Genomic DNA, 10,694 nt, shown 5'->3' on the forward strand with positions numbered 1-10,694 from the left:
TTTAATCTTGTAGATTTAAAAGTCATACCTGGATAGATCTGGAAGGAGATATTTTGTTAACCAGCCCTACATGCTGTTATCCAACCATGAAGCATCCATTCTCCTTCCTTCTGGAATTGGTGGCCCCACAGTCCTCTGGGACCCTCTCTCCCTGACTTACAGCCCTCATGAGAATGGATAGAGCTGACCCCTCCTCATTCCATCTGCCAATGCATTTGAGGCAACAGCCCTTCTTAGTCACATGGAGATTGTTACAGAGGTTGGGCTGATTGACTTTGTCAGTTTGACACAACCTAGATTATGTGAGAAGAGAGTCTGAGTAAGGGATTGTCTAAATCCGGCCTGCCTGTGAACACACCTGTAAAGTGTTGTCTTAATTTACTTGCTATGGAAAGATGCAGTCTACTGTGGGCAGTATCATTCCTTAGGCAAGGGATCCTGAACTGTATAAGAATAGAACAATCAAGCTGAGCATATGCAAGCAAATGAACATGTATACATTCATTTCCTCTGCCCTTGACTATGTCTGCTACTTCAAACTCGTACTACTGCAACTCTCCCACAATGGTGGATTATAACCTAGAACTCTGAGCTGAAATAAACTTCTTCCCTATGAGAAACAAGAGACTATGAGACCGATTTCTGGTGATCCCTTGAACTTGATTTCTGTCTATCAGCTAGTTTGGGCTGGACATAGCCAATTCCTTGATTGTGTGTGTGTGTGTCTGTGTGTAAGGGTCACATTCATTTTTTATATAAGATTTTTCTTAAAGTGAATACATTTTTCTTCATAAAGCTTTTGCTTCATATAAGTCTGTAAATTAATTTTAGGAACTGTTATTTGTGGGATGACTTTTTGATATCTGTCATACACATTTGTTCTAGTTTTTCATTTTCATTTCTTTATCTTTTGATTTATTATTCTAGGAACTCTATCTTCAATTTGGTTTTACTCACTCAGTTGGTTTTCTTTGGTGTCCATTTGTGAGTCATGACTTCATTTTAAATTTTAATTCAATAACCTTGTATTTTGACCTAATAAAGTTTTCTTCTGCTTGGATTGTCTCTTTTGTAATACATATTTTGCAATTCATACAAGTAAAAATGTTGTCAGTATGTGGTAGTATATGACACTTTCAAATAAACATAGTATGAAGTTGTCATTCCTTTTTCCGATAAATTATTGTCTTAGTCATATTAGCACCTCTTAGTTGGCATTGTATTTTTTTTTACATTTTATTAGGGGTGTGTGTGCACACACACATACACAAATGCTCTGGCATGGATGTGTAGGGCAGAAAACAACGTGAGAACCAGAGATCAAACTCAATCTTGGTGGCAAGTCTCTTATTCACTGTGCCATCTCACTAGCCCTACATAGTTTTTAAAACCCTGTTACATGAGATCTGCATACATATAAAGAAGACCTAGCTAGACTCTGTCACTGAAATAACACATACTTTGGCTGCAGTACATGGAACAATCAATCTCAGACCAACCAAGAAACTTCCTTCATGTTGACTAGCTGTCATAGTGCCAGCAGGGGCTGGGCAGGCTGCAAGGGGAAAAAGGGTATCAGTGGTCTTACCCAGCATAGGGTCAGTATGCTACAATTCTGATATGCCAGGCAAGTTATACCCACTGATGCAATAGTGGCATGATTGTCTTGGGGTAATTAACCACTGTTAGATTGAATTGGCGACCTGCCTCACAGAAAGGCATTTCATACCTAGTACTGTAATCTTGATCAGGAGCCCAAAACAGGGAGGCCATTGGGTAGAGCCTGAAATTACTATTTTGATCAATGGTCATATTGTCAAATTCCTTCTAAATATTTGTTTATACCCAGAAAGCCTGGATGCTCTCAACATGTGTCAGAGAAGCCTTTTTTTTTTTTTCTGTAAGCAACAATCAATGCAGAGATACACAATTGGTCAAAGTGCTGAGATAAGTCCTAATAGGGCTTATTTATTAGGACTTCCCCTATTCCTCACCAAGACTCAGAGAACATTGTGGAAGAGGAGGTGGAAAGAATTTAAGAGCCAAAGGATGTGGAAGAGTGCTGTGAAATGCAGTCTTCTGGACATGACACAGCTGCCACACTCGTGAACTCACTGCATCAGTGGTTATGTATGATCAAGCCAGAATGCTAGCATATGTGGAAGAGGTGCTTCCAAGGATCCACCTCTTACTAAGGAGCTCCTGCAGGAGGAAGAAGCCCTGTTTTAGGGTGTTAGCACTGGGGGATTTCCCATGTGCCAGTGGTTGGCCCCAAACCACATATGGGCAATACACATTGGACTTAGTGAATTGAAGAAAGAAGGAAGAATGAAGAACAAAGAGGAGGAGGAAGAGGAGTAGGGGGAGAGGAGGAGGGAGATGGGAAGGAGGATGGAGAAGGAGAAAGAAGAGAAGGAGAAGAGGAAGAAGAGAGGGAGGAAATAGTGGTGTTGAAGAAGGTTATGGGAGGAGCTAGAGATAGGAAATGGGGGTTATTATGATAACGTCTCATTGAAAACGTGTGTAAAATTCTCAAGAATGAAGAAAAATCATAATAAATGCATGTGACCTAAGCTAATGCCTGATACAAGCTGCCATTCAAGAAAAATGTGCAGATAAGTGGTCAGATAGGAATAAGTTCCTACCCTTAATGTTCTCAAAGTCTTCTTGAGAAGGGAAAACCAATACATACACACACACACACCTACTGCGATTAACTGAGAGCAATCGGAAATTTGTACCTGATAAAAAACTACATGAATTGTTCAGTTAGATGTAGGCCAGCCCACATGCTGACAGAAACAAAAGTGACAATCCAAGCCATACAACAGGCAAGGGCAGTCACTTTGTATTTGAATGATCATAAAAGTCTCCACAGAAGACCCAAGGATCAAACAGAACTTTAAAGGAGTGTGGTCCAGAAGCAACAGGAGCTATTGATTCTACCTCCCAAGAGCATCCCTTAGATTCCCATCACTAACCACAGAGCACCCTTCATTCCCTGAGAGCAGCCACAGCTGTAATATCAGGGAACTTCAGGGCCTAAACTAATAAAGAAAATTCAGAGACAGCCCATCATCCTCTCCAGCTGAGGAAACTGGGTAAAAGAAGTTTGTGGGGAGGTGGTACTTTCTGGTATCTCCGGTACCCCAGGCTTCTCCAATCAGGACACCTTACAGTACCAAATCTCCGTCTTATGGGGCTTCCCTTGTGTCTGGAAAGATGCTGACATCAAGAAAAGTTTGCTGTTGAGAGCAAAGACGCAAGTTATGACTCAAATGGTGCACAAAAGGAGACCAGACACTCTGATTCCTTCCATTTCTAGTTACTTTCAACTTTTCACTACCCAAATTATTCCAAATCACCTAACCTGGGGCTTATCTCCAGGTAGGGGATCTAAGAAGGTACAGAAAACTGACAAAAATCAAGAAAACAACCACTATGTGTGGTGGTGCATGCTATGAATCCCAGCACTGGGAAAGCAGAGGCAAGGAAATCTCTGAATTTGAGGCTAGCCTGGTCTACACAGCAAGCTCTAAAACAGACAGGACTATATAGAGAGACCCTGTCTTGAAAGGAGGAATAGAGAGGGGGGGAGATATTTTTAAAAATCAGCTTAACACTGAAGCCATGAATGGTCTATGCTGGAAAAGATCCACCATTCTCCCCTAATTTCAATGTGCAGAAATCCTCATCACTGTGATCTGGACATATGTCCAACTCTGCTTTCAAGATTTGGGATCTCCCAGCTATAACTAACATGAGAATTCGGCATGCAATTATTAGAGACCAGCAACTCATATTTAAATATCCTTGAATGTTGCTATCCAAAGAGAACTGCTAAGGGTCAGGCATAGTAGCAGCACATCTTTAGTCCCTGCACTCAGGAGGCAGAGACAAAAGGATCTCTGTGAGTTTGAGGCCAGCCTGGTCTACATGGTCTACATGGTGAGTTTCAGAACAGCCAGGGATACATAATGAGACTCTGTCCCAAACCCTCACCTCCACCCCCAAAAAAAGAGAAATAAGGGAGGAAGTTTGTCTGGACTTTCTGCCTTTATACTAGAGAAGGAAAAGGGAAGGGGAGGGAAGCTGATGAGTGATGAAGAAAGAGTGGTAATATTACAGGGTCTGATATCTCTCTCTCTCTCTCTCTCTCTCTCTCTCTCTCTCTCTCTCTCTCTCTCTCTCAGACCCATTCTCAGGAGTGCTGTCAGATCGATTGTTCCAAAATCCCCAGCTTCCCAGATCCCCAGCTTCCCAGAGCCCACTCCCTGACAGTTGGATTTGTGTGTGAGATAAGACCTGAACATTAGTATTTTTAAAGTATCAGGTAATTTCAAAGCACATCCAGGTTGCGATTCACTTCCTCAGGGATCCCTCAACTCGACCACAGCTTTAAAAACTCAGGAAGGATGGCTCTTCTGTCCTCTGGAAGTTTTCTGTAAGCTGTGGTTTGTACTCAGTAGTCCTCAGAGGTTCTCCTGCTCTGCCCCCAACGTAGGCTGCCCCAAAGGCCCTGCAAGCTTTGAGGAGCCCCTCCAGCTCAACCCAATTCACCTTACTCTCTCTGCTGTGGGACAGCCAACATGCTGACAGGAACAAAAATGACTTGTTTTTGAGAGTAAAGATCCAGGCTATGAGTCAGATGACGCACACACGTTCACGGAGGGAGACTCTCACATCCGACCTACCTTCTTCCGTCTACAGAGAGTCACGTTGCTACTCTAACCACATCACTAATTCCGAAAGATGGGGACTCCTACACACAGCCTCTGGGTCACAGCCTCTATCAGCATAGGGACCTGGAAGGCGTTCAGCTCTGGGTTCCTGGCATCCCCAGCTCCTGTATCAATAACAGTGAAAGCCATGGGTGGGACTGCTATGAGGATGTAGTTCTCAGTCTGTAGAGTATCTGGGGTGCTGTTGCAAAAGGGAGACTCCTCAGTCCTACAGAAAGACATTTTACATACTAGAGTCGGGCTAGGAAATATGACTTTTGAGCAAGTGAGCCAAATTACCTCTGAGGGAGGCTAGTGTTTGAATTGTACCAATCTGGGATAAAATAGCTTTAAAAGCAAAGGTAGCTGGAAAGAGACACAACTTTTTGCTACCTCCCCGGGCCATAAACACAGTGTTTCTTCATAATGTAGCCAAGTCCCACATTTCTTTGACATTGTCTCACTTTTCTTTTATACTTAAGCAATGTTCATCACATCATCACCTGGTGTGATGGTGTATGTCAATAATTCCAGGACTCTGGAGGCAGAGACAGGAAGATTGAGAGCTCAAGACCAGACTGGACTATATAGCTCAAGACCAGACTGGACTATATAGCAAAGACCTAGCTAGAAAAGAGGAAAGGAGGTACCCTCTATCATCCATTACCATTTCATGAGCCCCAGTTTTCTTTTCTTTCTCTTGCTAAAAAACCTTTATCAGGTTTTTGAGTAATGAAATGTCACACCTAATGAACCAGCATCATCTCAGCTCTTAATATGAGGCCTCCAGCCTTTTCCATTCCTCCCTCCAGACCTCCATATTTGTCTGTACCTTCCCCTACCATTCCTTTGTACCATAGACTCTTGTCATTCTATACAAAATATCCTACCTCATTTTTCTGATTACTGGGATTCTTTCCAAAGCCATCTTCATTTTATCCAACCCCAGTAGATGAGATATCTGGATAAGCCATGTAGACTGACAGAAGTCAGCCTAGAGTATAGGGCACACATAGGACAGGTAGCTGTAGCATCTAGCTGGGAGGAGTGCTCGGAATGCCAGAACAGAGAGAAAGGCTCTGGGGTCTGCCCTGGAAGAGTGAATGATACCTGAGAGCCACAGAAGAGGAGAGATTCTGCCTAGATAGGAGCCAAATGTCAGCCAGCAGAGATGGACACTGAGAGGTTAGAGAATTAAGATGGAGCTGGAAAGATAGGAGGGACCTGGGGTGAACCGTCGAGACCCTGAGGAAAGGCCCCAGGAAGGGGCTCCACTACAGTCCTTCCCAGGCACATAAAGACAACAGCAAGTGAACCTATGAGAATCATCCTGCACAAGAAAACTCTAGAAGCCTCTTGTGCTGATCTTTAGCTTATCACTGGCTAATAAAATTCCTGAGTGAACTATCCCAGAAGCAGAAAGATGCACATGGTATATACTCATTCATATAGACATATAATATAGGATTATTATATATAGGATTATTATTATAAAATCTGTACACCTAAAGAAACTAATCAAGAGGGAGGACTCTTGCTAAAATGGTCAATTCCTATCCAGAAAGGAAAAGAGGATGGACATCAGAAGAAGGAGAAAAGAGGGAACAAGCCAGGAGCCTGACACAGAGGACCTCTGGAAGGCTCTGCCCAGCAGACTATCAATGTAGATGCTGAGACTTATGGGCAACCTTTGGGCAGAGTGCAGGGAATCTTAGGAAAGAAGTGGGAAACAGTAAGATCTGGAGAGGACAGGAACTCCACAAGGAGAGCAACAGAACCGAAAAATCTGCGCACAGGGGTCTTTCCTGAGACTGATACTCCAACCAAGGACTATGCATGGAGATAACTTAAGACCCCCACACAGATGTAGCCCATGGCAGTTTAGTATCCAAGTGGGTTCCACTGTAATAGGAACAGGGACTGTCTCTGACATGAACTGATTGGCCTGCTCTTTAATTACCTCCCCCTGAGGGGAAAGCAGCATTACCAGGTCACAGAAGAAGACAATGCAGCCACTCCTGATGAGACCTAATTGACTAGGATCAGAGGAAGAAAAAGAAGTCCTCCCCTATCAGTGGACTTGGGGAGGGGCATGCATGCAGAGTGAGGAGGAAGGAAGGGATTGGGACGGGAGGAGGGACGGAACCACGAGGGGGGGGATACAAAGTGAATAAAGTGTAATTAATAAAGAATTAAAAAAATTCACAAGGCATGGAATATGAGCCCATTTCTGCTGACCTTAACACTACACATTGTCAGACTTCCTTAAATCCAATTTCTTAAAGTACAATTTTTAAAAAGTCCCACTTCCCTTAGCAGGGGGAAAACCTGGAAGACCCAGTGCTTTTTGAAGAAGGTTGTGGTTTTGGAGTGAACCTTTCAAAAGCCAATGTCTTCCATCTCTCTGAAAGCCATAGAAAGCAACTACTCAGCTAACGTAAGGCCTCACCGTATAGCTTTCTAGAACACAGTCCTGGCCAGTGCTGTTTTCTAGGCTCAGTCTGGCCCTAGTGCTGACACCACTGACACCAATGACTGACACCATTGACATCCAGACCTCAAAGCAGCCAGCTTTAGACACTTACCCACTGAATTTATATTAATTTATTTATAATTTTTTTTATTTATTATTGCTGGCCTTAGTACATAAGCTCAGGAAAGTCCAATCTTCTCTTAATTTCCTTCAGATTCCTTGTTCCCCAAACATGTCAGCCTATATTTATACGCAAACTCTCCTTCATGATAAACCACCCTATCTGGACGGGTCTGATCACCAACATTAATACCTGCTTTCCCTTTTCTTCTGATCCCCAAGCACACAAACACTTGCACTCCTAACCATCGCTTCCCTGGAGCACTCCTACCTGCCCAGAGACACAGCCACAGGTGATTACTCTGAGTCAAGCCTCCTTTAGCCACCGTTTTTCACATCCCAGAACTCTGTGCTCTTGTACAACAGCATATCCCCACCCACCTGTGTTGTACCCCCCAGAGAAGCTTAGCTCTTTCAGGACAGTGATGGAAATTTAAGCCTAACTGTCTTCGGCGCCCAGCCGAAGTCCAGCTTGCAGCGACCCCTGTTCACTGATAGCTCCATCACCAGATTTGAAGTCAGTGGGATAAGGACTTTTTTTTTTTTTGTCATGTTGAGTGTCAGATCCTGTCAAGAAGAAAGAATTCTTCTTGATATGTGGAAGGTAGAAGTGAACAGTGGAACACTAATTTACCAGATCCTGCAGAGTATGAGGGAGAGGGATGGAGTGAGGATGGTCATGAAACATAAGGATGCAAATGAAAGGAAAGAATGGCTTCTAATGATCCTTGTAGTTGACAACAATTATTTCGGCACAGCTAGGACATATGAACAAGTGCACATACTATACACACCTGCACACATACACACAAAATAAATATGTAGATAAAAACGTATTTAAGAAAAATGATTTAATTTAATCAGCTCAAAATAATTCATGTGTTGCTTAAGTTTCCTAAACATTTATTTATTAGAGACTATTTTGACTTCAGACATTTATTGGGTTTTTTTTTCCATTCCTTTAACAAAAGCTGTAAGATGTAGACAGATGAACAAAACAGCTTGCAGATAGGCAGGGAAGGAAATGTTTACAAAAACAGCACTAGCACAAGGTCTCAGCACCGTCTGACAACAGTAAGTGCCAAGAAGAGCAAGAAATAAGCTTCTGTAAGGAGTTAGAGAAGACTTTCTCTATAGGGACTGGCCAGGGGTCTTTATGAAGGGCAAGATATTTGCCTTGGGACGTTGTTTATCGTGCATTCCTGGTGACCCAGGCAACCACAAGTACTGGTCTTTGATTGTGGCTGACGGCAGCACAGACACCTGATTTAGACTGCACTGTTCCTCCGTCTCCCAGTCATTTACACTTGGGACTGGGGACTTGAAAGCAGGAACGCGTCATTCCTGGACTCTTGACCTCAAAACAAGTAGCTTCCACAGCTGTGTTGTGTGCTGTCTACAAGCTTCTGAGAGAGGAGGAGCATGGTGTTCTGGGGAGAAAGCAGGATCCAAAAAATAAAATAAAATAAAAAGGCAGTGTGGCTTCTGAAAATGAGTGGCCAGAAGCTGACTTCCAGAGCACTGCTACCCTCACTCCAATTTCTACCTGAGCATATTCTGGATGCCCCAGACTTCCTTGGACTGCACAATTTCTATTGTTCAGCTACCTGGGCTATACTTTGGCAAAGACCACTAGCATAAAGAAATAGACCAAGAGAGGGCTCATGAAGGGAAAGGCACAAAAATAGTCTATTTGTCGTTTCACCTTGCCTTTCCTCATTTACCCTTCTTAACTTCAAACCAGAAATCTCACCATCCTTCCCTGTCCAAACTGAGCCAACATCCTTCCAGTAAGAACTCTCATGACCAGGTAAGGACAGCCTTGGACATTTGTGGGTGTCTGGAAGTCCCATCTTGTAGAGCCTGGGAACAAACTAGGCATCTCTGGTCCCAGAAAATTACTGTAACAGGTGATTCACTCTGCAAGCACAACAGAGCCCATGTGTGTCAACACATGTGCATGTCTATATGGATGTAAAAGACCTCACTTATCTGTATAAGTGCTCTCTCAACTTATACTAACTGTGTTGGTGTGTCCAAGCCCTCCTCTATGAAGAGAATTTGTAGTCATCATTATAAAAAGCTCACTAAGCTCCCCACATTCTCGTGGCTTTGAGGTCTGCAAAAGTGCACACATGGCAACCTCTTTACAAAAACTTAACCCAGCTACTCTGAGTTGAATCACACACACAATCAAGGCTCTGACTGTGTGGGAGGGCTCCAAAGCAGAGGAATCAACAGTATTTCTCAGAGACTTGTGAGACTGTGATACTAATGAGGTGGGACTGGGAAGGAGCAACCAGAGATAATGGGTACCTATAGCATATGAAGTTGGAGGAAAAGGTCTCTTTAGTGGAGATATATTGGGCCTGTACTGGGTACAGGGCCTTGGATAGGGCATCAAAGATATCTTAATGTTCTAGTTGCATTGGCATCACAAGAAATAGACTGGAGATGAAAGTTTGAACTTCAACTATACTTTTCTTTTCTCTGCCCTCTACTAACTGAAGTCTTTATGAACTGTGCTTCACCAACAGAAAGCAGGAAAGGCTGTGAAGGGGATGACTGGGGAGGGAAACAAATGAGAACAAAATATGTTCATGCTTTGTTACAGGTGTGTGAAAATGTCATGTTGGAACCCATTACTTTGTATGCTAAGTAAAGAAGAAGAAGGAAGAGGAGAAGGAGAAGGAGGAGAAAAGAAGAAGAAGAAGAAGAAGAAGAAGAAGAAGAAGAAGAAGAAGAAGAAGAAGAAGAAGAAGGAAAGAAAGAAAGAAAGAAAGAAAGAAAGAAAGAAAGAAAGAAAGAAAGAAAGAAAGAAAATGAAAAAGAATAAAAAGAAATTGTAGCTCCACAAATGTGTCTACTCCCTTGCGGGAATGAGGAGTGAGACAGAGTGGGGTCATCTACAGTCTGGCATAAACTGGAAAGGGCAACACTGAAAGAAGACCAACCGACAACAATAGACCAGTTTGGCCAATAGACGACAGAAAGTTAGCAGCTTGGAAAGGAGCGAAATAAGCAGTTAGTTTCTCTCCAATCTGCTATTCCTGTATTCCAGAAGCTCTCCAACTTTATCCCTAGTTTTTGTGCATCTCTGCTTCATAAGCAGCATCCTTGCTGCAGGTGGCGAAGCCTCTTTCTTTGGCAAGGCAGGAGGGAGACTCCATCTACCTTGCAATGTAGCTAAGAGTACAAGCCTGAGGCAGGCTGCTTAGATGTGAAGACCAACTCTGCCACTTCTAACTCGACACTGGACAGGTTTAGCTTTCAGTTTCCTCTTTATAAAAATGTGATAAAACTCAGCCCTTACATAATACAGTTTTAGTGGAAAAACTTGGGAACAAAGTCTCAGATGGTAAGAAAATGTAAGGTTGACT

The sequence above is a fragment of the Meriones unguiculatus genome, chromosome 18, assembly GCF_030254825.1.
Source record: "Meriones unguiculatus strain TT.TT164.6M chromosome 18, Bangor_MerUng_6.1, whole genome shotgun sequence".
Classification (NCBI taxonomy): Eukaryota; Metazoa; Chordata; class Mammalia; order Rodentia; family Muridae; genus Meriones; species Meriones unguiculatus.